Source organism: Accipiter gentilis, chromosome W (assembly GCF_929443795.1).
Source record: "Accipiter gentilis chromosome W, bAccGen1.1, whole genome shotgun sequence".
Lineage (NCBI taxonomy): Eukaryota > Metazoa > Chordata > Aves > Accipitriformes > Accipitridae > Astur > Astur gentilis.
Window position 1 is genome coordinate 20,506,565 of NC_064918.1, and position 24,548 is coordinate 20,531,112.

Genomic DNA, 24,548 nt, shown 5'->3' on the forward strand with positions numbered 1-24,548 from the left:
ATCAACTATAAAATCATTCAAAACATTATTTTGTTTGATTGGCTTATAGCTGATCTGTTCTTCCCACAGACAGCTTTGAGTCCTCCCAAGTAGAAAGGGAAGTCCTACCTAAATGGGAATTTCCTACCTGTCAAAATTTTGAGGATGAGAGAAAATGTATTTTTCAGTTAAGCTTTAAACCATTCCCAAGCCTTTAAACAGCTCTAGCTTCCACACCATATCATTCTACTTTTGCCTTCTTTCTGCTATAATTTTTTTTCTTATGACATTCCCAACTATATCAACTGCCCAGCACACTTTTCAGGCTTTGCAGTGTGTTGGTTTGATAAAGCTCTGTTTTAAAATCTTTTTCTTTTATACATCTTTGGGTCATTCATATAAATTTCTACATGCTTTCACTAGGTCTTAGATCCATCAAACATATTTTCTGAACTTCAATACATAGACCAAAGATTTAAGGATCTCTACAATAAACTCCTATTTGAAACAATGACAAGATATATTGGAATAATGTTTATACTGCATCAACAGACATCTAAACCGAGAGAAACATCTTTTGAACTCATGTCATTGTTATCAAAAATATTCCAAGCAAGTGACTTAATTCTATCATTCCAGTTTTGTGACCAAATTTGGTTTATTCAGTCAGGGGAAACTAAAGCTGTTTGTAATGCTAATTTATTTTGCACAAACCACTTTAAGTGGTGCAATCATTGGAAAGTAAAGAGCTATTAGACTGCATGCAATGAAAGGAAGAGTAAAGCATATTCTGCCCTGTAATCAGCTGTTGGTAAAGGATATATATTTTGGCTTTGAGCTATTAAATAAAAGTTTGGAATGAAGTGTAAGGGAAGAGAGAAAAAAAACAATTTATTTTGGGTCGATGGCATTGTTTGTTTTCTATGAGAACATAGCTGTGAATCATTACCTAGATGCCAGCTGACAGAAAAACAAAGGATTAGCAGTATGTAGGCACATGTACACATTTAACCCACAACATTTAACGTAAACTCCCATATCCTTTTCTCTGTAGCCCACTAAATACAATTTCTGCCCCAGCTGACCGGGCAGCGCAGGGGCTCAGGGCTCAGCCTGACCATGGTCTGAGCTGGGTGTCTCTGGTTTAACCCCTGCGTCACCAGCAGGGACTGCTGCCTGCCCTGACAAACCACAGACCACCCTTTGCGTGCCTGGGGCTGGGGGGGCTGCAGCTGGCAGCCCGGGAGAAGTATTTGGGATGGATCAGAAAATTTATAAAACTAAAGCCAAGCCCAGCCAAAGGCAGAAGGAAAGGTGCCCCCACCATCACACTCATCCCAATGGAGAGGGCAGGATGCTGGCAGCTCCATGTGCCGATCCCACCTCACTGTCCGAGGACCAGCACAGGCACCCGGAGAGCCAGAGGGATGCGGGAAGGGTAAGCATTACCTCGGAGGAAAGGGGCAGCTCCCAGTTAATTGTAATAGTAATTGCACTACAAAATCTCATAGTACTGCTGTGACTGGACTGCTAATAACTCTTCTATTTTCATTGAGTTTGTAAGATTTTAGTTAGGCTAATAATAAATTGTTTGTGCCACATATATACACTGTGCTCAGTTATTGCCTATAACAAGGTAACACGTCATACCTAGACACACAGAAGAAAGTGCTTTTAAGCAGTGTCATTGGCAGTTGTATTTCATAAATTTCATCACCTCATGCACAATCTTCAAATCCTATTTCACAACTCATTCTATTCTTTTTAAGAATAAGGGGGACAGGTCTGGCTTCAGAAGAGAGGTAAGATGCCAAGATACATTTATATGAACATCTACATAAGTACAACCTGAGCTGATTCTGCTTTTTCTTCTCTACTACATTAAGTGAAATAAAGGCAAATTCTTAGGTTTTGTCATAGCATGTCTCTTTCCCCCTATTTCTGGCCTGTTTACATTAAGACTTGAGAAGTAGTTCACTGAAATAGTTAAAACTGAGTTTAAAGAATCTTGATAACTCCTGGTGCTTTCCTATTTCTCTTACAAGTAGTATTTTGCCCTTCTTTTTGGAGATTGTACTTAGAGTCATTTGGGAATATTTAGCTACAAGACAAATGTTACACAGCTCACCCTAATCCCTCTCAATAGACAAGGGTTTTATTAGATTTCACTGGCTTCTTTCTGTATTCACATACCGATTTTGTTCCAAAGAAAACCAGGACTCATCAGAAAAGAACGAACGTGTCTACATTTCTTCTTTTGACTTTACAGAATCCTTTAGGTTGGCAAAGACCTCTTGAGGTCATTTAGTACAACCCCTGCTCAAGCAGGATCAGCTGCAGCAGAACGCCCAGGACCATGTCCAACTGGATTTTTAAGATCTCCACACACAGACACCCCCACAACCTGTTCCAGTGTTTAACCACTCTCAGAGCATAATTTAAAAAAAGTGTTTTCCCATGTTCAGATGGAGTCCATGCTTTAATTTAAGCCCACTGCCTCTTGTTCTGTCAGTGGTTATAAATGAGAAGAATCTGGTTCCCTCATCTTTATTCCCTCCCAAGCAGGTGTTCATACACATTGATAAGATCCCACCTGAGCCTTCTCTTTTCCAGGCTGAGAAATCCCAGCTTTCTCAGCTTCTCCTCACGTGAGATGTACAAGTACCTTCATCGTCTTTGTGGACGTGTTGCAGTAAATCCATATCTTTCATGGACTGGGGAGCCCAGAACTGGATACAGCACTTGAGATGCTGCCTCACTGGTTCTGAGTAGCAAGGAGGGATCAACTCTCTCAACATGCTGGCAGGTCCTGGTTACTGCTGGCCTTTTTTGACATGAGGATGTATTGATTGCTTTTGGTTAGTTTATTTTCCACCAGAAGCCACAGGTCTTTCTCTCCAGATCTGTTTTCCAGCTCTTCAGCACCCAGCAGGTACCAGTACTTATTCTTCCACAGATACAGGACTTGGCACTTCCTCTTGTTGAACTTCATGAGATTCCCCATGGCTCAGTTCTCCAGCCTGACGACATCCCTCTGAATGACAGCACGCTCGTGTGGTACACCAGCCACTTTTCACGGTTTTATACAATCCAGGAACTCACTGAGGGTACGCTCTGTACCAGGATCTAGGTCATTTATAAAGATGTTGGACAGTACTGGCTGTAGTATTGACCCTTGGGGTACACCACTAGTGACTTGCCTCCAGATGAACTTTGTGTCACTGATCACAATCCCCTGGGCCCAGCTGCTCAGCAGGTTTTCAATATAATTTACTGTCCACTTATCTAATCTCTTCATTGTCAGCTTGTATAGGATGATGGTTTTACTAAAAATCAACATAAGCAACATCTGCTGCTCTCCCCTCATCTACCAAGAGAGTAACCTCTTTATAGGCATCCATCAGATTGTTCAAGCATTACTTCCCCTTTATAAATCCATGCCAACTACTCCTAATCACCTCCTCGTACTTCATGTGTTTGGAGCTGCTTTCTGGGAGGAAAGGGCAGATAATGCTGGAAAGAGAGGAAAAGTAAACAAAAAAGTGAGAAACAGAGGGAATAACAATGTCAGGAGAGGGAGGAACTCTATGGCAGAACAGATATTCTCTGCAGCCCAAGGAGTCCATGACTGAACAGATGACTGTTCCTCAAGGAACTGCCACCCATAGAGAAACCATGTTGGAGAAGATTTTCCCGATAGGACTGCAGCTTGTGGAAGAGACCACAGTGGAGCAGATGGATATTCCTGAAGGACTGCAGCCTGCGGAGGTACCATACCAGAGCACGGGAAAAGCGTGAGAAAGGAGAGCAAAGAGAAACTGCTATGTACTCACTGTACCACCACAACCCCCATTACCCCTGTGCTGCATACGGGTGGGAAGAAAAGAGAAGGGGAAATTCTAATTGTAACTGCTCAGCAGTGGTAATTTGTGACCAAGGAATGGCCTGGCATGGAGGGCAAGGAGGCCCAACTGCAAAAGGGGTTAAACTGGCTGGAAGCAGGAATGCCGGAGGCAGAACAGACTCCTTGCAAGGGAGTGAAGTTTCCCTTGGTGATGGGGTAAGAAACAACTTCAGCACTGTCTTGTAGCCATCCTGGAATGGCAGTGCTCAGGGGCCAGCTTTGGGCAGCAGAGGGATGAGGAGTCAGAAAGGAATGATTTCCATGGAGTCTGGGAAAGGAGGGCGGAAAAGTGTTGGTTTAGTGTTTGTCTTAGTTTCCCATTACCCAAATCAGCAGTTAAAAAGATTTAATCAGTAATAAGTTAATTTTCTCCAAGTCCAGTCAGTTTTGCCCATAACAGTAACTGATAAACAATCTCCCTGTCTTTATCTCAAGCCATGAGTGTTCCTGTTCTTCCTATTTTTTTCCCCCATCCCACTGAGGGGACAGTGGGATTCAGCAAGCGGTTGGATGGGCTAGCCAAGGCTAACTCACCACAAGATATATAGCAGATATCCACTAACAGAGGCACCCATGTTGGTTTACCCACTCATCTTAACCCACAAGCTCTTGACCGATCCCTGACCTAACCCCAGGCAGAGCTCCATGCATCCCAACAGCTCTCACGTAAGGGGCAACACACCCCTCCTCGTCTTCCCAGCCTGTCCTTCCTAAAAAGTCTGTATCCCTCTATCCCAGCACTCCAGCCACGTGAGCTATCCCACTATGACTCCCTGATCACACTGAGGTCATAGCCCAGTACCAACAAACTTGTAACTCCTGTTTGTTTCCCCAAGCAGCATACATTAGTGTAGAGGCATTCCAGCAAAGCATTCCAGTGTGCCAGTTCCCCAGTACAGGCTTAAGAGCTTGGCCCATAATGCCATTCTGCAGGCACTTCCTTCTTTCCATGCCTACACTAAAAACATTCCACTTCAGCTCTTTCATTGATTGCTATGCCCCTTCTGTTTCCATCACCTTTGCCCACCCTCTCCCTAGTTTCCTTACTTGTTCCTTGAGGAGTCACTGCCTCTGCCGTCATTTCCAGTTCAGAGCTCTCCCCACCAGGATGATCAGCCTGTTGATAAAGATACTTTTGCCCTACACAGTCGAATGGATCCCATCTCTTCCAAGCAGCTGTGGACCCTCCAAGAGATTCCCCTGGTTGTAGAAGCCAAAAGAGCATTGCAGGCATCAGCTATGGAAGCAGTTGTTAACTTGCAGGATCCATTAAGTCCTCAGACCCTTCCACCTCATCAGCAGGAAGAAGAGCATCCGAGCCCCCCATATCCTTGACCACTGCCCCAGAGCCCTATATTCACACTTGGTACTTCCCAGGTTATCCTTGGGTACCTTAGAGCATCATGGGTCCCTGGAAGAGCAGCAAATGGTAATTGTCAGAAGGTTCAGTAAGCCTTGGTAGCATCTCCACAACCTCCTGAATACGAGCTCCTGACAAACAGCAGGCATCCCTAGCTGAGGAATCGGCTCAGCAGATGGGAGTCTCCCACCACAGTCACTCACTGCTTCCTTCTGATGGTTCCCAGTGGCTCACACTCCGCAACCAGAGATGCTCCATTTAACAATGTTCCCAGCTCCTCGTCAGCTATGGGGGCAGTGAACCCATTGGGTAACCTCAAGTCACAAAGTGGGGCATGAGATGACTTCCTCCTGGTTTCCAGCCGTCACCATGATGGGAATTTCCATTTTCTGACTCCATAGGCACAGGCTCTTCCCACCCCTCTGTACCTGAAGGTTCAGGCTCTTGAAGACACTCCTTTTCAGAGAAGACCCCGTCAACCTCTTTGCCATCCCCTCTGCTGCTGAATAGTCTCCTCAACGCTTCCTGCAGGTCTTTCACTTAGCAGCACAGCTCCATCCCTCCTGCGCGCTACATCACATGCCTTAAGCAAGAGGCTCGAGGCACAACCCGCAGCCTGAGACATGCAGAGCTGCAGCCTCCTCCTGAAACTCCACCTGGGCATGCGAGTTAAACAGCAAAGGGACAGCGTCTCCAGCGGCACCCGGGGATGATGCCCTGTAACCACCATCTCTAGAAAAAACATATGGTAGAAGAAGCAAGCTTCCCAACCGCCTCTTCTTCATGCCCTGCTCTACAAACTGCTATATCCATTCACTACCACTAAGAGCCATGCTCTGGACCGGGCTGTTATACAGGCATCTCCCCAGGGTGGGCTAAAAGGGTGCTTGACCCTCCCTAATCAGGGGTCAGCCAGAACTAAGGCTCCAGCCAGCCTCTGATCAAGTACAGCTGTCAGAGTTTGTTAGGAGATGAGCGAGCTACACCTGCCTTAGCCTGGCCACATGGAAAACAGCAGAAAGATGTTAAACTGTTAAGGAGAACCAAAAAACCTGTTAAGTAGACCAAAAGCATCCTGGGTTTTACTAACAGAGCATGGCCTGTAGATTAAGAGAAGGGATTATCCTCATCGGCGCAGCGCTCAATAGACCACATCTAGAGTACTCTTTCTGATACAATTGGAAGTATTTCATCTTCCCCAGTACAAGGAAGATGTGGATACGCTGGACCGAGTTTAGCAGAGGCCACCGGGATGCTTGTGCATTGGAGCGCTTGCCCTGTGAGGAGATACGGAGGGAGCTGAGCTTGTTCAGCCTGCAGAAGAAATGGCTTTGGGGGGATGATAGAGCAGCACCCAATGTAGGTGGGGAGGGGGAGACGGGCTCTTCACAGCACTACGTGGCCGGAGAACAAGAGAACAGGCTTAACATGAAACAGGAGCTGTTCAGACTGGGTACAAAGAAAACCTTTTATTCCCATCAGTATGTTCCACCGTGAGAGAACATTGCCCAGAGATACTGTGCAGTATCCATCCCTGGAGGTTTTCTAGATCTAATTGGATAAACCTGAGCAACCTGGTCTGGCCCCATAGTTGACCCTGTTTGGAGTAGGAGGTTGGACGAGAGACCTCCCGTGGTCCCTTCCCACTTGAATTATTTTGTGGTCCCATGGTCAGAATGTTTACCCAGACCTGGAAAGTTCTCCCAGTTCTGTGTGTGGACAGTCTGGATTCATGATTATATGTCATAGTAGCCTTCTAACATGTCATAGCTATAATATTCCGTTATTGACTCTGGGAAATTAAATAACATTAAATATAAAGAAAAGTGACAGAAAAAAACCATTTCAACGGTAACTAAAAATAGTGAAAAAGCATGTTAATCGTGTTTTCTGGTTTTTGCAGTATCAGTAAGAGCATATTTACAAGAAGAAATAAAAAAATGATTTATATTAGACTTTCTTTTAGATGGAGAGACAACAAACCACTAGGTGATAGATAGGCAGATGGAAAGGAATCACTGGAATCACGGATTGATCAGGAAAAAGTATTCGTTCAATCTGAAAATCAGTATTTTTATATATAGCCAGGTCCCCAAACTGTCATTAACAAGTGGTATATTATAGTTGAATAATGAAGAGTACCTTATTATTGACAACTGTAATATCATTATACTTGCTTTTTTATACAGGTTATATGATATTGAATTATTTCATGTCTTCTAAAATCTTACATGATGATTGCTGCTAGGCACACACACAAAACAACTCCCCATTTCTTCATTGTCACCAGAATTTCTGTCATTGTAATGTTTTACGATAGTTTGGAAATCCTGGCTATATTTAGGTATTCATCTGTCAAAAGAAAAGACAAAAGTAGAGAACTTGAGCTAAATAGACTTTTCAAATAAGTATCAACTAAGATTTTAAGTTGGATCTGAACTTTTAGAGAATTCCACTGAAGATGAAACATTAGTAGTCAATACAATTGAAGCAGAACAATCTATGGAAAGATCATTTCTCACTGAGAAAAAAAAGAGCAGTCTTCTTTAAATGTTTCATTTGTATTCATTGTTAGACTAAACCAAGTTCTTACCCTCTCTCTTTCATGCTGCTTTTTCATTATTATTATTCAGCTGCATGGGTTTGATAGGTATAAAATAATTGTATATTTACCACAAGGGTGTATGTTTCAGAAGTAGCCTAGATGGAAAGTGCTACTTGAGTCCTATCTGGTGATATGTAATATCAAAATGCCTGTATTTGTCTGTCATTTCTCTTATTAGCATGGGGTTTTTTTCCCTACAAAGTAACAAAACATTTCTATATGTGCTTTTCTTGTCAACAATTTTATTTTCCTTCTACAATATTCCTAGTCTATAATTGGAAAATCAACAGCAGTCACGCTTTAAGTATAGTGGATGTGTTTGTGATACAGGATCTCATAGGATTTTATTTTTATCTTACTAAATAGAATTTTAAATTACAAAATAAATGTCTGCTTAAGGCATCTAAATGTCATTCATATTCATCTTTTTCAAGTGTACTCAAAGTAAATAAGTGCACTTATTTAAATAAAAGTGTTTTGTATGGGACGTGTTGGATTTGCCAGAATGCATGTGCCGCATCTGTACCCTGTAAATTAACTGCCAGCAAACTCTGATTAATGTGGCGGATAGCCTACCTCTAAAGCTCTGTCTATATGGTTTCAATACGGACAAGTGAATTATCAGTGGATACAATGCCAAATAATTAATGGCACTAGTACTTATAATGTATACATAGTGGAAAATAATCTTTTTGAGTTTGTTGCAATAATGTTTTCTAAGAATTGCCTACCTGGAATGCAATGATGTTACAAAACTGACAACCATGATTTCTATTGTGTAGTCAGCAACAGCTTGTATTCAGCTGCAAATGTTTTGAATTGTGCCAATAATTCTGTGGTTGAATAATTTCAGCTATGGAATGTTGAACAAGATTCAAATATTGCTGCAATGCCGGTTTTAGATGCTAAATAACACCCAAATGAGAAAAGAAAGAGGAAAAGAACGACTTGTTGGTTAATGATTTCAAGGAGATGAGCTGTTTCAGAGCAATACTTTTGCTTATTATCAAAATAAAGCATTCTGTGGATTCTAGATAATTAGAATTTTTATCTAGACATGAACACGATTAAAGTATAGACTGGAAATTAAGATGGATCTTCTCCATGTAACTGCTCGCATCACACTGCATAGAACATCCCGGTTCATCCCTCAGGTATTACACCATTATCAAGCACAGATACAATTTTATTCCCCTCTTAATCTATACCAGGGTTGCCATTAGTTCTTATGTCTATGTTTTATAGGAATCTGTCAGACTGCCATAATAATTTTACTTTATGCACCAAAATAATAAATCCACCATACACACAGTTTACAGAGTCCTTCCCACCAGGAAAGTTGTTCTATCCTGTAAATGCAGCACTTGCTTAACACCTTAGATCTACAAAGAGTTGAATAATTTCTTCTATAATGTGTGTCCAGATTAATTTTGATATCTTGCTTTTTTGTCAAATTCCTTTAGCTCCTGTCTTCCTCTTCTCTCTGGTCAACACAGCTCATCTAGCAGGAAGATTTGTTCTGCTTTATGTAGGAGCCCATCAGAAATGGGCCCTTTTTCTGGAGAAGTTGGGACAGTGTTCTCCAGGGGAAAAAAAACCCCAACAAATACACAACAAAACAAAACAAAACACAAACAGCCCCCCCGCCATTTTCTCTCCCTTATCCACCTCAAACAAATGTTTGTGATAACATGAAATGTCCCCCCCTGCCCCCGCCAGGCACAGACTCTGTTGTAATATAAAAGCAAGAAAATGCTTTTAAAAAATTTCAGTTCCATAACTTCTGTGATTATGGGACTTTAAGTACACCTACAGCATGGATAAAACACTAACAACAATTCACTCTGACAGCATTGTAGATGTTTTACATCTCATAACTTAATGAAATGTGAGTAGCTACCTGAGAATATTGAGGCAGTAGGAAATCTAATTATTTAAAAAACCTTAATGTAGTGGAAAGAAAACTCAAACTGCAATTTTTCCAATTAGAAGAAATACTTTATAAGTATTTATCGAGATCTGTGTTTATTCATATTTTAAGCTCTTTGCAAAATGCCAGTTTGTCTTCCTTTGTGTCAATCACGGATATGTTTTGTATCAGGCTCGTGGAGCCCAAGTTAGTATGTCAGTGATCATAATCAAAAGCTTGTTGAAGTCATTGGAAAATTATGAACTGATTCGATGCTTTATGAAACATGCCCGCAATATGTAGGCATGGCTCTCATGTTTTCAAAAAACCCACCTAACTGATTAAAAAGTCCATACTGTTGCTCATTGGTAGCTGACAGTAGCAGCTGTGTCACTGTTTTGATAAGATTGTCTATACTCCACAGAATATACTTTAAAACTCGGTCATGCGCTTCTCCCATGGCTTTTTTTCTTGTGCTGGTTTCAGTTCTCAGGCTATTAGAGTCTTTGGCCTTTGGTTTTAAACCTTTCCAAGGCTCAGAACATTATTAGCTCTTTGGGGTTTGTTTGCTTGTTTGTTCTCAAAAAAAAGCCCCATCATACCCAACTTCAATCTTTGTTTTTCGAAGAAAGGGATGAAATTGTGTTAGCTATTTTGCAGCAGATCCGTTATTCAGAAGAGGTTGCTGTACTGCTTCCAGCTGAGGCAGAATACCCAGCCTTGTTCTACCTAATGAAAATAAAATAATGCATAAAGATTTCCCCAATGTACTACACAAGTGTACCTAACCTGCACGGACAGTAGCACATCCTCAGGACTCTTCCTAATGATTCCCTCCACAGCCAGGCTGGAAACCTAAGCTTCTTTAATATTCCAGCTTCATTATTCTCATTTTCTATAATTTAACAACTTCTCATATTATACTTAATGGAAAAGTCATGCAATATTGAGCAGTAACTGCTGTTAATTTCCTGCTGTATATCATTTGCATTTTTTGTTGCTAGTGGAGAGTAATTAACATGCTCTAATTATCATACTGATTGTCTTCTTTAGCTTATGAGAATATAGTCATCTCAACCCTCGTTGATCTTACAATAGTACATTTTATTGCCTTCAATAATAGTATCCAGGGATATACAAGGCTTAGTTTTTTACTGAAAAATGGTGTGATCTAGCAGTAACAGGTTCCCTAAACGGTTCAATTTGGAACAGAGTAATGTAAGTTTTTATAGTGCCTATCAAAAAATAGAGAGCCCTGCTTCTGCAGTAGTACAATGCCATCCTTTTTAGTGAACAGAATTGCGGTTGTATTACCATTATCACAAAAAAAAAAAAAAAATGTTTTCTTGTGTTCCATTCAGATTGTCTTTTGCTCCTCTGTTTGTGAACAGTTAAGACAGAAAACATTCAGCTGGGAATATGCTTACAAGCAATAATGAGTGTTTTTTTCTTGCAAGGGTGCTTTTTAGGAGACTAGACATTTATATATAGGAAAAATGCTTTCCTTAATCTAAAAGTTCTACCTAATCAAAATCCTTAGTCAATTTTAACTTCATCTACAACTACCTTATAAAAAAGTATTGCAGATAGGAAAATCTAAGTGAAATCAAGTCATCTGTTGGAACACTGAGGCTCTGGGGTTTTAAAAAGAGAAGAAACATCAAGTACAATGAGATATAATTACACATGCAAATAGACAGCATTGTTTTCACAAGATCAAGTCAAACAATTGGTGAAATCCAAATTGGAGGCTTCCTACGAGTCTATTCTGCATTTATTTAAGCATAATCGTTTAGGCTAGGAGACGCAGATTTCAGCAGTCTGCATTGTGCCTTAGGACTTCCTGGGAGTTGGAATTTCATTTGCAGCAGATTCTTCCAGGGGATCAATAGCTACCGTGAAGATTTCTGCCTTCATTGTAAATGTTCTCCACAAATGCTGAGACGGATATTATTTCTCTGGAAAAAGAGTGCCATATTTGGATTTTTTTTCTCCTTTTCAGCACTATCCAGGGTCTTCACTACTTTTAGAATGCCTGTAAGAATCTGCAGATGTAGAAGGACTGGGAATGCTAGTGTAGGAGTGGGACAAGCTGTGTGCTTTTTCTTATTTGTATATGGTAAAGTCTGCTTTGTATTACAGATCCCTTTTTCTGTGCAGTCTCAGGGTAGCTGCTCTCCCAAGTGACTAAAATATTGTTCGTGAATGATACTAAAGACTGATAGTTGTTAAAAGAGAAATGAAGTAAAGCAATCCCAAACTTCCCAAGCAGGATTTTACTGTGAGTTTTCCATACTTGTGGTATGTAATTGTAAAGCTTAGAGAAAAGTCCCACAGTACTGTTAACAGCACAAGAAGCTCAAGTAATTTGCAGCAAAATCACAGAAGACATAGATCAATATTGCATCAGTGGCAGAAGAGGGATAGACATTACACACATCCAGAAAATATCTGACCATGAGCACGTAAATAACTGTCTGTTAGGTTTGTTTTTTTTTTTAATTTATTGTAGCATTAAATATGGGGTCAAATACTATTCAACCATATTGTTTTGGATGCTGTCAAAATATGTAGAAGGACATGGTACCTGCTAATTGATCAAATGCAAAATGAAGAACTAACTAGGCTAACTAATTTACTGAGAACCTAATTGCTTCAATGAATGGAAAATTCAGGATCAGAGAATGAATAGAAAGCAGTGGGTGCTTATTAACACTTAGAATTCTAGAAGCAAGATACAATCTTTCCTTGATTTCTTTTCTTTTTTTTTTTTTTTCCTTTTTTCTTTTTTTCCCCTTCCTCATCTCCTTTCAGTCCTTCTTTTTCCTGCAATACTATATTTGGGGTTAAGGAAGAAGTGGTGAGTCATTCAACTCAGGCATCTGCTCCAGGACTCCATCAAAAGGCTCAATATGGTCTTTCTAGTTCTGGTGATTCATAGAAGTATTTTACTTTTTGATATTTTCCTCTTGGGTTCTAAATACAGATATGTAAAGCAAAGAGTAGGTACAATGGTCTTTGGAAGAATAGGAAAGAGATGACATCCAAAAATAACCCCAGATATCAACTCTGAGAGAAATGTGATTTTTTTTCAATTCTAAGCTGAAAGCAATACCTATGGGTTCTTTTTCTGAATCAGAATGTTTAGCTAATCGCTAGCATATCAAAGCAGAAAATCATGCACTCCTAAGTAGGTTTATTAATCAGTGTACTATCTTATTCACTCTTTCTTTGCACTGACATTAACATTTTGAAATAGTGTTACAAAATAAAAATATACTTAATTAAAAAAAATAAAATACATTATTTTTTCCTGTGTTTTGCAAAACATTTTTTTAGTAGAGGCAAAGTGGGTTTGAGTTCACATAAATTAAGGTTAGTGTATGTGTTGCAAATAGTTTATTCTTTAGAGTTGTATCTTTTGTTCTTTAGTGTTGACTAAAACATCTTTGATTTCAGACCTTCTGGTCCCTCACTAAAAAAAGGACATCTGGGAGTCTTCCAACAGCAATTTGTTTTCTCCTGCCCAGTCATTTCATTTTATACAAACAAAACACAAACAAACAAACAAACAATAACCAAACAAAACAAACCCCTTCTAAATTATCTCAATAATAGACATGAAGATGTTATGGCCATTCAACTTCTCAATGAGTGTCTTTAACCTTAGTTGTAAGATTTATCTCCCTTGAATTTACATGGTTGAAAGTTTATCATTTAAGCTGAATTAGTTAGTTTAAACTAACTGTACAGTTAATACAAACAAGTATCTCCAAAGTTTGAGTCATGTCTCTATTCTAGGAATTAGCCTCGTCTCCTATCTTAGAACTGATTTTTTTTTTTAAAGGCGATTAACTAAATTTCCTGTTACTGCATTATTTTAGGTTTTTGAAGCCATTGCTCATCATTGCTCATTGTGCTTTATTCACTGGGTTAACCTAAGTTAAGTCTCAGTGCTTCCCTCCCTAAATTCCAGTGAAAGGGGTAGCCACCGTCCTAGTAAATTAATTACCGAGTGCTGAATAGCTAATAAGCAACGTAGCCAAAAGAAGCTGTATGAACCTGGCTAAAAGGCCTAAACTAACCTTTTGTGTGCAGATATACAGCTCATCCTGGTTCCAGTGGCGGCTAGAATTTTTCCACCGGTCTCACGAACTATAGCTGCATACAGCAATTTCTCACGTGAATAGAGAAAAGTACGAATTTTCCCTTTTTTCTCCTTCAGGGCCCAGGGAGAGCAACGTGGAGCAGAAGGCCCTGTGTCAGTGGTTCAGAGGCCTTGAATTAGCCGCAGAGGTTGTGCTTCATCCTCTACTGCCCTGTGACCTACTTAGGGACTTGTCAAGGACTGATTTAATTACGTAAACTTAGCCAGCTATCAGTTAGGTCCAATGTCTCTAATATCTATTGCCCTCCAAACGTTTTGCCAATAATACTGTAATTGCCATTCCTGGTCTATAAAGAAGATTTCAGCATACTGAATTCTCTATAAAAGTCTGTCTCAACAGCAAAGGATGTTTTACAGTTAATATCCTTTAAGATTATGAAACTGTTCCCTAGTATGGACTACTGGCCAAATTAATTTCCTAGAGGACTACAGATTAAACACAAATCATGGTTTCGAATGTGAAAGGTCATGTTGTTCAACCACAAAGCTACAGTTCAAACTGTGACTTTATGACTTCTACCATTTCTTTCCACTCTGAATTATTCATCAAGTTAATATTTTACTGTCATAAGTATTCTCATCCTTTAAATTTAGAAAACAAAGTTTGGGTGCTTATGTTAATAAAAGCAATTTTAAAGAGTGATATAATAAACCTAACATTCCCAAGGCACGAGAGAGAATAAAATATTAAGTTTTAGGTGGAGTACAAATTCTCTCAATTCAAATATTTCTGAAAGTTAATAAAACTTGTCCTTCAGATTTATTTGCGTGGATTTCACAGAGTCACAGAATAATTGAGGTTCACGGGACCTAGGGAGATGTCCAACCCACTGCTCAAGCAAGGCCAGCTAAAGCAAGTTGCTCAGCGCTGAGTCCAGTCAGGTTCTGAATTTCTCCAGGGATACAAACACCACAACCTCTCTGGACAGCACAACCTGTTCCCCTGTTTGACAACCTTCACAGTAAAAAAAAAACCCAAACCAAAAAAACCCAATTTAAATAGAATTCCCCCTGTTTCAGTCTGTGCCTGTTGCTTCTTGTCCTTTTCTTGACCACTGAGAAGAGTCTGGCTTCATATTGCCTGCTCCCCACCCCTAGTCAGGTATTTGGAGATATTGATTTAAACTGCACATATATGCATCTACTAAGGTATACATTTTTATAATATTAACAAATGAAATTGTTTGGTAAATGTGGGCTGTTTTAACACTTTATTTCCTACAAGCTACTGGCGAAAGATTGAGTATTTCTAACAATTAATTTTATAGATTAGCAAGACAGAAAATACAGCAGAGATGCACAGATTAAATAAACTGGTTTGGTTTTTTTTATTGCTTGTTGGCCTCAATGATCTTAAAGGTCTTTTCCAACCTAAATGATTGCATGATTCTATGATCCTTCTTCATAAGGAATATGTTCCCTTAAGAAGCTGTGGGGAAAAAAATAATCCGTAATGGTTTTCATAATTGCTATTATAGATTAAAAAAAAAACAACCAGAAATGGTTGCTTTGAATATAAAACTATTTCTTCCATGTAAGGATGCAGTGATTTAATAATTAATGATTTAAACCCCCTGTTAAGCTGAAGCAAGATAATCTTAATAGATACTGTAACAAAACTTTATCACTGTGGGTAAGTAAGAAAGAGATTTGGAAAAACTGAAAACATATCGATAAGCAAACTTAAGTCAATATGTCCAAAATTAGATATGCCCAGGATTCTTGAAAGCATTAGAAAATTAACTCACTATAAAAATATCCATCATTTAAAAAATGAACATTTAGTATATATCCAGTGCACTGCTATTAATACTGCTGCAGAAGCTTCTAAGTGACCTTCCAACAGTGATGACACCGATGCCCAATTACTATTGATGACTATAGGATGAAAATTTCACCTCTAAACTTTTCTAACTACTAAATGAGTTATAAATAGTAGTCCTATTAAGTGAGCAACCCAATATTCAATTAATGGTTAATGATGCATAGGGAAATAGCTTCAAACACTCTGAAATGGACTTGAGATGATTTGCAAATTTCACATGAGACTTCTGAATACTGAATTGTGACTAACGCCTAGTGATAATACTTTTATACTTTTCCATCATGTACTCTATTATATACGAAATAAACTCTGGAAAGGATCAGTTAAGTAACTCACTGGATAGTCCCAGAATCCTCTGAAAGATTAAAATAAAGAAGTGGTCCAAGTGTTTTGATTTCTTATGGAGTTCTTATTATCTTGGAATCGTAAGTCTCTGAACAATTTTTATTACATTTTCTCCTAATTCATTCCATTCCTGAAGCCTACTCTGATTACTTAAAAACATTTTTTTGATGAATATTTGAATGTATATTTAATGAAGTATTTCTTTTAGGTGGAAAATCACAGAGAATTATAAGAAAGGAGGTTGAAATGTAATTTTTTCCCTTCCTAATCCATGGCTTAAAGTAATAAATCTCATTCCTGAGAGAGATTCTTTAGGATCTTGCAAAGCAGTCAGTGATGGACACATCACAACTTCTCTAAAACATTTCGATGTTTCACTATAACTAGGATCACACAAAATCCATAGAATGTTTTTATAAAGCTTTTTTAAACTAATTTTTGACCTTGTTGAAATCTGATACAAATTAAACACATTGTTCTTCATCTTCCTTATCACAAACATCACTTCTTTTATAGTACCTTTTGTGTATTTGAGTGCTGCTATTCTGTTTTCTCCTAGTCTCCTCTTTCATTAACTAGGTTAAACTTTTTTCTGGGCCTTGCTTCCTGGATCTTTCATTATTCTTGATGCTTTTAGGCTGTATCTGACTGGTTTGCATCTTTCATAACATTCACTGCTCAGGTAATTGCACCAATACATGACTTATTCACTTGCATTATGGCTGTATCCACAGCCATCAGACCATCATGAGAGACACTCTTCCCTTTCTATAGGGGCTCATTTATGACTGCTTGCTTTGTTTCCTCTCTTCGTTATGAGAATGCCAGAAGGGAAAAAAGAAAAAAAAACAACCAACAAACTAAAAACATAAAAGGAAGGAAAGAAAAGATAACAATGGAGAGAAGAAACAAGAAATCTATCCTACAATCTCAGCTGTGAACCATGTTATCCTTTCTCTTACCATTCCTCCATCTGCTGTAATTTGTGAATTTTATGTCTAATTTTAGACTGCAAATGGCTCAACAGCACATGTGGGTTTGTATGTCGTAAAAAAGATAGCGTAGTTTCAGTCACTGTACAAACAATTAGTATAAATTAATACGTACCAATATATGGTTTCACAAGTATTAACACTTTGTGAGTTGAACAAAAGGTCATCTTTATGAGAAAATAGATCTATCCCTGAGCATAACTTATGATTATCTGATTAGCTTATAGATTAAGGAAAATTGCTATAGAAGATCTTTAAGATTCTGAATCCATTAATCTAATGTTTCATATTTAATGAAATTGTCAGCAATTTTTGGTTAAAAATGTAAGATCATTTAATAGCATTTGAGTCATCACTTCCCTGCTGCCCATTTCGTATATAAATATTCCCTCCCTTCATCAGTAAATTTGCAATTTTCTTTTGAAATTTTACCCACCATACTGTCATGAAATTCTTAGTTAGAAAAAGTCAAATTAAAACCAGTGGGATAAGTATCAGGCAGGAAACAATGCAGTATTTAATCTGAGAACTTCTGAGTTTATTATCAAAGGGCAAACACTTTTACAAACTTCTTATCATGGTTAATTTGGCAGAACACTTTGAATGTTAAATCTAGGACTGGAAATGTATTTTAAAAAAATCTTTTTGGGAATATCCCTGTTTGCAAAAATCTTTTCACTTCCTTTAACAGGTAAATGGGAGATATATTCTAAGAAGGGGAAATACATGACCCTTGGTATTGTTTGACAAAGAGCTACACAGTTCGCTGACACACACCACTCACTACGACTCTGATTCCTGACCCCTGCTCCGGAGTCAACAATGAGTTTAGAAGCAGTTACTGGATTATTCTTAGAAATATATTCAGATTATTCACTTTACATCAGCATGCAATGAGGGCAGGCGTCTTTGGTTTCACTTTTAATGACTGCCGAGTTCTGCCAATATAGCCTATAAAATAATACGCCTGTGGGTGTTTTACTTAGGGTGCCAATAACCTATGACAACAGATCTTCCCGTTTCTGTTCTTCAGAGCTTCATTATTTTATGCATTTCACTGGTTTCATCAGCAAAGCTCTTTGAGTACTGTTCACACTCAGATACCAGTTATAGACTCACGTGCATGGCAATTGCTCTTGTGAAATATTTCATAAAAATGTGAAATTACTGTGGTGCTGTTTCCTCTCAAAACCCTGTCCAGAGCCACATGTTTTCTCACATCACATAGTAAGACCAGAGCCGTGCAGCTGCACAACCTCTGAAACCAGGCACACAAAAGCACCTTGATCTAAAAGACAGAAGATAGTATTCAGCTCATGTTAATTGGGATTTTCAAGGAACTGCTATCTCCTGAATATCAAACCATACAATTAATTGGTTAGCTAAACAAATCTGATGTAACTATAAACCTGAGGGTTTCATCTAAGGTTGCTGGGCAGTGAAGCAGGGCAGTCATTAGATAAAAATAGAAAAAAATGGGCCACTGTTTGTAGGGGCAACTAATGGAGGGGTAGGAAAACTCCAGGGCTCAGAGACAGAGGTGTTCTATTCACAGCTCTATTGCCAGCCTTCAGCAATGGCAAGAGTTTCTCCAAGCACTACCCTTGCACAGAATTATGAAGATAAAAGAAATTAATGCAACAAATTTGTATTCGTCTGTCTTGTGACAGGCTTTGAGTTAGTCTTTCTATCAAGTTGATGGATGACTAAAGTTGTTACTGAAAGGAAGTCAGATTTTCAGAACTGAATTTCTTAGGCTTCCGTTAAAATGCCACACTCTGACATCAGTAGCCTAACTTTTTACAAGCCTGGGAACATTGAGAGCTTTCTCTAAAATCAAATTTCAAACTAACTACAGGCAACTGTTTTGAAAATCTTGGCTTACAGTTTGTGATGGGTTGACCTTGGCTGGACAACAGGTGCCCACCAAGCTGCTCTGTCACTGCCCTCCTCAGCAGGATGGGGAAGGGAGAAAATAAGATGGAATAAAAGAACCTCATGGGTCAAGATAAAGGCAGTTTCATAAAGCAAAAGCAAAGGCTGTGCGTGGGAACAAAGGAAAACAAAAGATTCATTCTTCTACTTCCCATCAGCAGGTGATGTCCAGCCAATTCCTGGGAAGTAGGCCTTCAGTACGTGTAGCAGTTGCTCCAGAAGACAAATGTTGTAATAAGAAATGCCCCCCTGCCTCCTTTTCTCTTAGCTTTTATTGCTGAGGAGGCATCATATGGTTTGGAATATCCCTTTGGTGAGTTTGGGTCAGCTGTCCTGGTGACATCCCCTCCCAAGTTCTTGCCCACCCCAGCCTGCTGGTGATGGGGGGGAAATGTTGGAGAGACAGCCTTGACGTTGCGTGAGCACTGCCCAGCAGTAGCCAAAACACATCAGTGTGTTATCGACGCCTTTCTGGGTAGCGATACGGAGCACAGCACTACGAGGGCTGTTCTGGGGAAAATTAATTCCATGTCGGCCAGACCCAATACATGGTTCTGTAAATCACAGTCCTTACTCTTCCCGTTCGTTACCTGCGGATCTGATATTGCAGCACTACAGTTGCAGAAGTTTTAGCCATGGACATTAATGGAATAGAGGCTTATCTTCTAGCAGCCAATGGCACACAGGGAAATAGGTCAGATAGGTCTGTCTAATGATTGCCACCTGCATAATCAGCAATCTATTAAGATTAATGAGGCTCTCATAGGATATTCTGTACTTCGTCTGAGCACACATTAAAATCAGATTAATCAGAAAGGTCTATATATCTTCTTTCATATTTTAAAATATGAAATTCAATCCTTATTTATTAGACTAATAAGTTAAATAATTATAATGATAATGGCTTATGCAGATAAGTTTTTAATTTTGTTGTTCATAGATTACTATGGGCTGAAAGAGGATCTCAGAAAGGGAAAAGTGAATTCTGAAAAAGCAAACCTAAATCACATTACATAGGCGCAAAGTTCCCAGTCCAGTATTTCTGAATATGACCTTCCATGTTGTCACCCAAGCTTATTCATGGTGTGATGGTGCAGATGTAAGAGTCTTTGTAGGAACTTGATCTTACCATTAGCTTTCCTATGTCACTTCTTTGTGCTGTTACAATTAGTAGTAGTGGTAATAAATGAGAAGAGAATATAGGCTAAATTGCTGTTTAGTATAGAGAAAACTGAAAATAAGATATTGTTGATTTGATTTATAAAATCAAAATTCTTACCAAATGCTGAATCAGGATTTTCATTTCAAAATGCAATGATCAGTTAAAGGTTCTGTCGACTGACGTTCATAGATATTAAGTGGAGAGCATAAGTGGAAATACAATGTCGCCTGCTGCTGTCACAGTTACCCTCAAATCTTAATACTAGAACAGCAGAAATAATTATAGAAAAGAGTCTGATTTTTGTTTGATTGTTTGTTTTCAAATACAATCAGCTATTTTGAAAGGAATTACTCGTCTTGTAACAGGAACTCAGGAACTTTGCAGAATAAAGCAACGTTAAAACTTCTGTCTGAGGTTTCATAAGAAGAACAGACAGACTATACTAGGCTTAAATTCAGAGAGGGAATTCAACACTGACACTGCCAGTGTCCAGAGCTCACAGAGCCTCATTATTATATCGATTGTGGTTTATAGTAATCCATCTAATATAGTTCTTATTTTCTTTTGGTAACTTAACTTTTTAATAAGCTACTTTCCAAATCACTGTCACTTCTCCCAAGTCATCTTTATTTTAGACTGAAATGTGTTCCTTGCAGATTGATGCACAGACTTGCAATCAAAAACCCCTCGTTTTTCAGTTGCCCTACAATACCCTAGTTAATGGAGAGGATATCAAAACTACACATAAAACTACACTTTGTCATGTAAAACAAAGTCACTGGTGCTTTATGAGCAGAGAAGAAAATACTTGTGTAAAGACACAGTCCTTATTTACAATGGGCTATAACTGTCCTTTCCTTTTTTACTTCAGCCACTCCAGGTCTTGTTTTATGGTATATGATTAATTTTGTTTCCCTACTCACTCTTATTTTTACTGGGTAATCAGAGAAACAATTTTGCCAGTCATCTCCTACATTGTTCAGGGACTGCCTGTCTGCAAGAATTCCTGATGGTTGCCTCTTATTGGAAAAAAAAAAAAGTTAAAAAGGGTATTTTTTTCTCACATTTTCAGTGTTTGTCTTCCCAGCAGAGTTCATACGGCCAATCTGCCGGCTGTTTCTCTGAACTTCCCTCCTAGTCACCACACGCAGGAAACACAAAGCTTCCCAAGAGCTCTGGACCCCGGTTCCCTTCTCCACATAACATTTTTAGGCTGCTTTGACTCAATTTGCTGTGTGCCCGCTCTCCCACCCTTTGGTCCCTCTCCATTAAAAGAAAAAGTAAATTATACCAGCTCACCTAAAGCAGGAGAGCTCCCAGTGACGGGGAGGAAGAGGAGGAACTTGGGCATCTTCGTTAAAGGTTGATAGAGCACTGGGGAAACAAAATAATTGCGCGGGGGGTCCCATCAGCAGGTACAGAGCTGACTGTGGCTGATGGAAACATCGTCACTTGTGGTGGTGGTGGTGGGTGAATGAAGCAAACAGTGATTGTTTACCTGCTGGCCTAATTTGCATATGTTTATTGAGAGCTCACTCAAGAGGCACTGCTCCTGTAAGGCTCTACTCGTATATCTGCTCCTCTTTATCCTTGTTATGGTATGAAGAGACTTTAACGCATTATTGTTATGTCTATTCATAAGACCTATTATTCCTAGTTATTGACAATTCTTAGAAGATATCTGAGATACTGATAAATCGCTATCTTTCTTAGAAAAATGAAATATTTAACTCTTCTCTTTTTTTTTTTTTTTTTGTAAGAGTGTCTAAGTCACACTAGTCAAGTTGATTTGAGCACTGGTTTTATTTAAGCTATTAATTATCAAATATTTAGCTTGTTACAGCCATGTTTCATTGCATTCATTGATCATGTCCACCATCTGTCATACCAGATGGATGACTAAACAAGTTGTGTTTATAGTCCATACACCCAAAAAAAAGTTAATCAAAAATAAAATGACTGATATTTGTTGTTGAAAAGTAGATAGAAGTTGTGGAACAGATCCACAAATGTGTAGATCAGTGTCACTTCATTTATTTCAACAAAACCATACCATTTTATACTATCTAAGAATGTCAAACATTTTTCTGTCATATCCATATCAGAAGCAGGGGTACTTTATTTAAAATATATGTATACTTTTTACTGCTACTAATTTATTTTTTGTATCTTATTCTACAAAGTAGTAAGTTGTTATCACTGAAGTATAGTATGAATTGAGAAATTACTGTCATATATTTTGTAATACAGAAAAATCACATTCTTTTGAGACGTGTCAAAAGCTAATGATAGAGTGCTTTTTACAAGAAATATTACCTTCACAGAAGTGAAGGAAATAGAGGTCAAAACACATGGTGCTTCCAGAATAGAAGCCTTTTCTAGGTTTAAACAGTTATAAGTTATTTTTTTCCCAAAGTCATCGAACCTTCTAATGGTGAAATCGATGTGTTCTATGCATTCCCCTACTATATAGAATTGCTACACTATATATCTGTGGAGTATGTTCACTGTAAGAAATCCCCTCACTTTGCATTAAACCGAATAATGTCTTACTCTATTAGCTTTATCCCTGTTTGATTTCCAAAGAAAGCCTTGAACTGTAAAGGTAAAGTAATGGCTTCCTTGCCATCATAGGACTTTTCCTCCATTTTGCTTCTACTCTGGCATTTCTCTGTCTCAAAAATCCTTCAAGGAGGGAGGCTTTGTGAGGAAGGAGCATCTCTTTCCCACTGTTGCTCACCCTTCAAATCTTCCCCCACAATCCCTTCTCTGCATGCCCTAAAGGAGTGCTCATCCTCTCCCACGTTCTCTTCTTCCCCTGAACTTCCCCACCCTCTTCACTCAAAAAAGCATTTTTCCTAATGTTAGGACTTTTCCCCATGAATCATAGAATCATAGAATTATTTAGGTTGGAAAAGACCTTTAAGATCCCCAGGTCCAACCATAAATGAGTTTTTCTGGACACCGAGCAAAGAAAACATTGACACATCTTTGTAATTTTATTTCAATGGGCACCTTTACTAGTTTTGAGCTTATATCAAGAGTAATAATTTGTTAGGCCCAAACTGTGCATGATAAGTTTAGTATTATTTAAGATGAAATATAGAGTAAAATTATTTACTTCCATTCCTTGGACTCTTTTACCCTTTCCCCCCCTCCCTGTACTTGCCTTATACTATGAAACATATTTCAGGCAGCTACACCGTAATTTTCTTTATTATGTGTGTGGAGTTTGTGATCTTGGAGGTTGAGCTTCTTCAAGATAAGATCCAGTACAGGAATTGCAGAGCTTGCACAATTTTATATTTTACACTCATACCTATTGCTGACACAAACTATAATTCAAATGTATAGTCAAGTCCATCCATGAACAATAAATAATCGATATTAAAAATAAAACCACTACAGTGACCACATACCTTTTACCCTTATGAAAAAAAAGAAAATCATAAAAAAGACACAAAACCTGGTAAGGAAATCTAGTGGGGTCTTTCTGTCCTCATAGAAAAGCAAGGGACACAGTTTGTTTAGTGATATTTTATATTCAGTGAAGTTCTCTTTAAGGGCTTCACCCAGATCCCTAAAATACCCTCATCTATTTATAGCTCTTATTCATCATGCTGATAATCTTTAAGCTTCTCTAGCATAAATTAAGCTGTTCTTTACTTTGCAGGTCACCTGACTGTGAATGGCACAATATGCTTCCAGTCCAACTACTTTAGTTATGCTGGACAGAGAAAATGCTGAGCATTATACGGTTTCAGGCAATTTGTGGGCCATATGTAAAGCCTGAAATTGTGTTTTGACATATTTTTCTAGAAGAAGTGGTATAATTGGAACAGGGGCAGCAAATATTGATCACAAAGGTGGCTTTAAGCCACCTCTCTCTCCTGATCTCCAATAACACTGATTTAACTTAAGCAACCTGGGAAACTACTTTCTGTTATATTTCTAATTTTTCTGTGTCTTGACTGTAAAAGCCAGAAGATCTACAGCATTTTATATATGATCCCATATGTCTTTGACATATTTCTTTTGCTGCTTGGGCACTGTCATTGTCATTCTCTCTATGCCAAGGCTAGCAGAGCATTAATGTAATACAACAGCCTGCAAAGCTTATCCCAGAGTAATTCTCTTCTATTTTTCAGGTCATTTGCACCAAAATATGTCAGTCAGGGTGGTGATAGACCACTAACTGTATTATTCTGGTTTTTGCTTGTCCACTGAGTATGTGTGTGTGAAACGTACTGAAAATCTACTTGAATTGAAAATACCTGAAGGAGAATGGTGTAATGATACACCAGTATGTATAAGACGGCAATGCAGGATGATTTTTTTGCTTAAAATCCTGGTCTGATTTATTG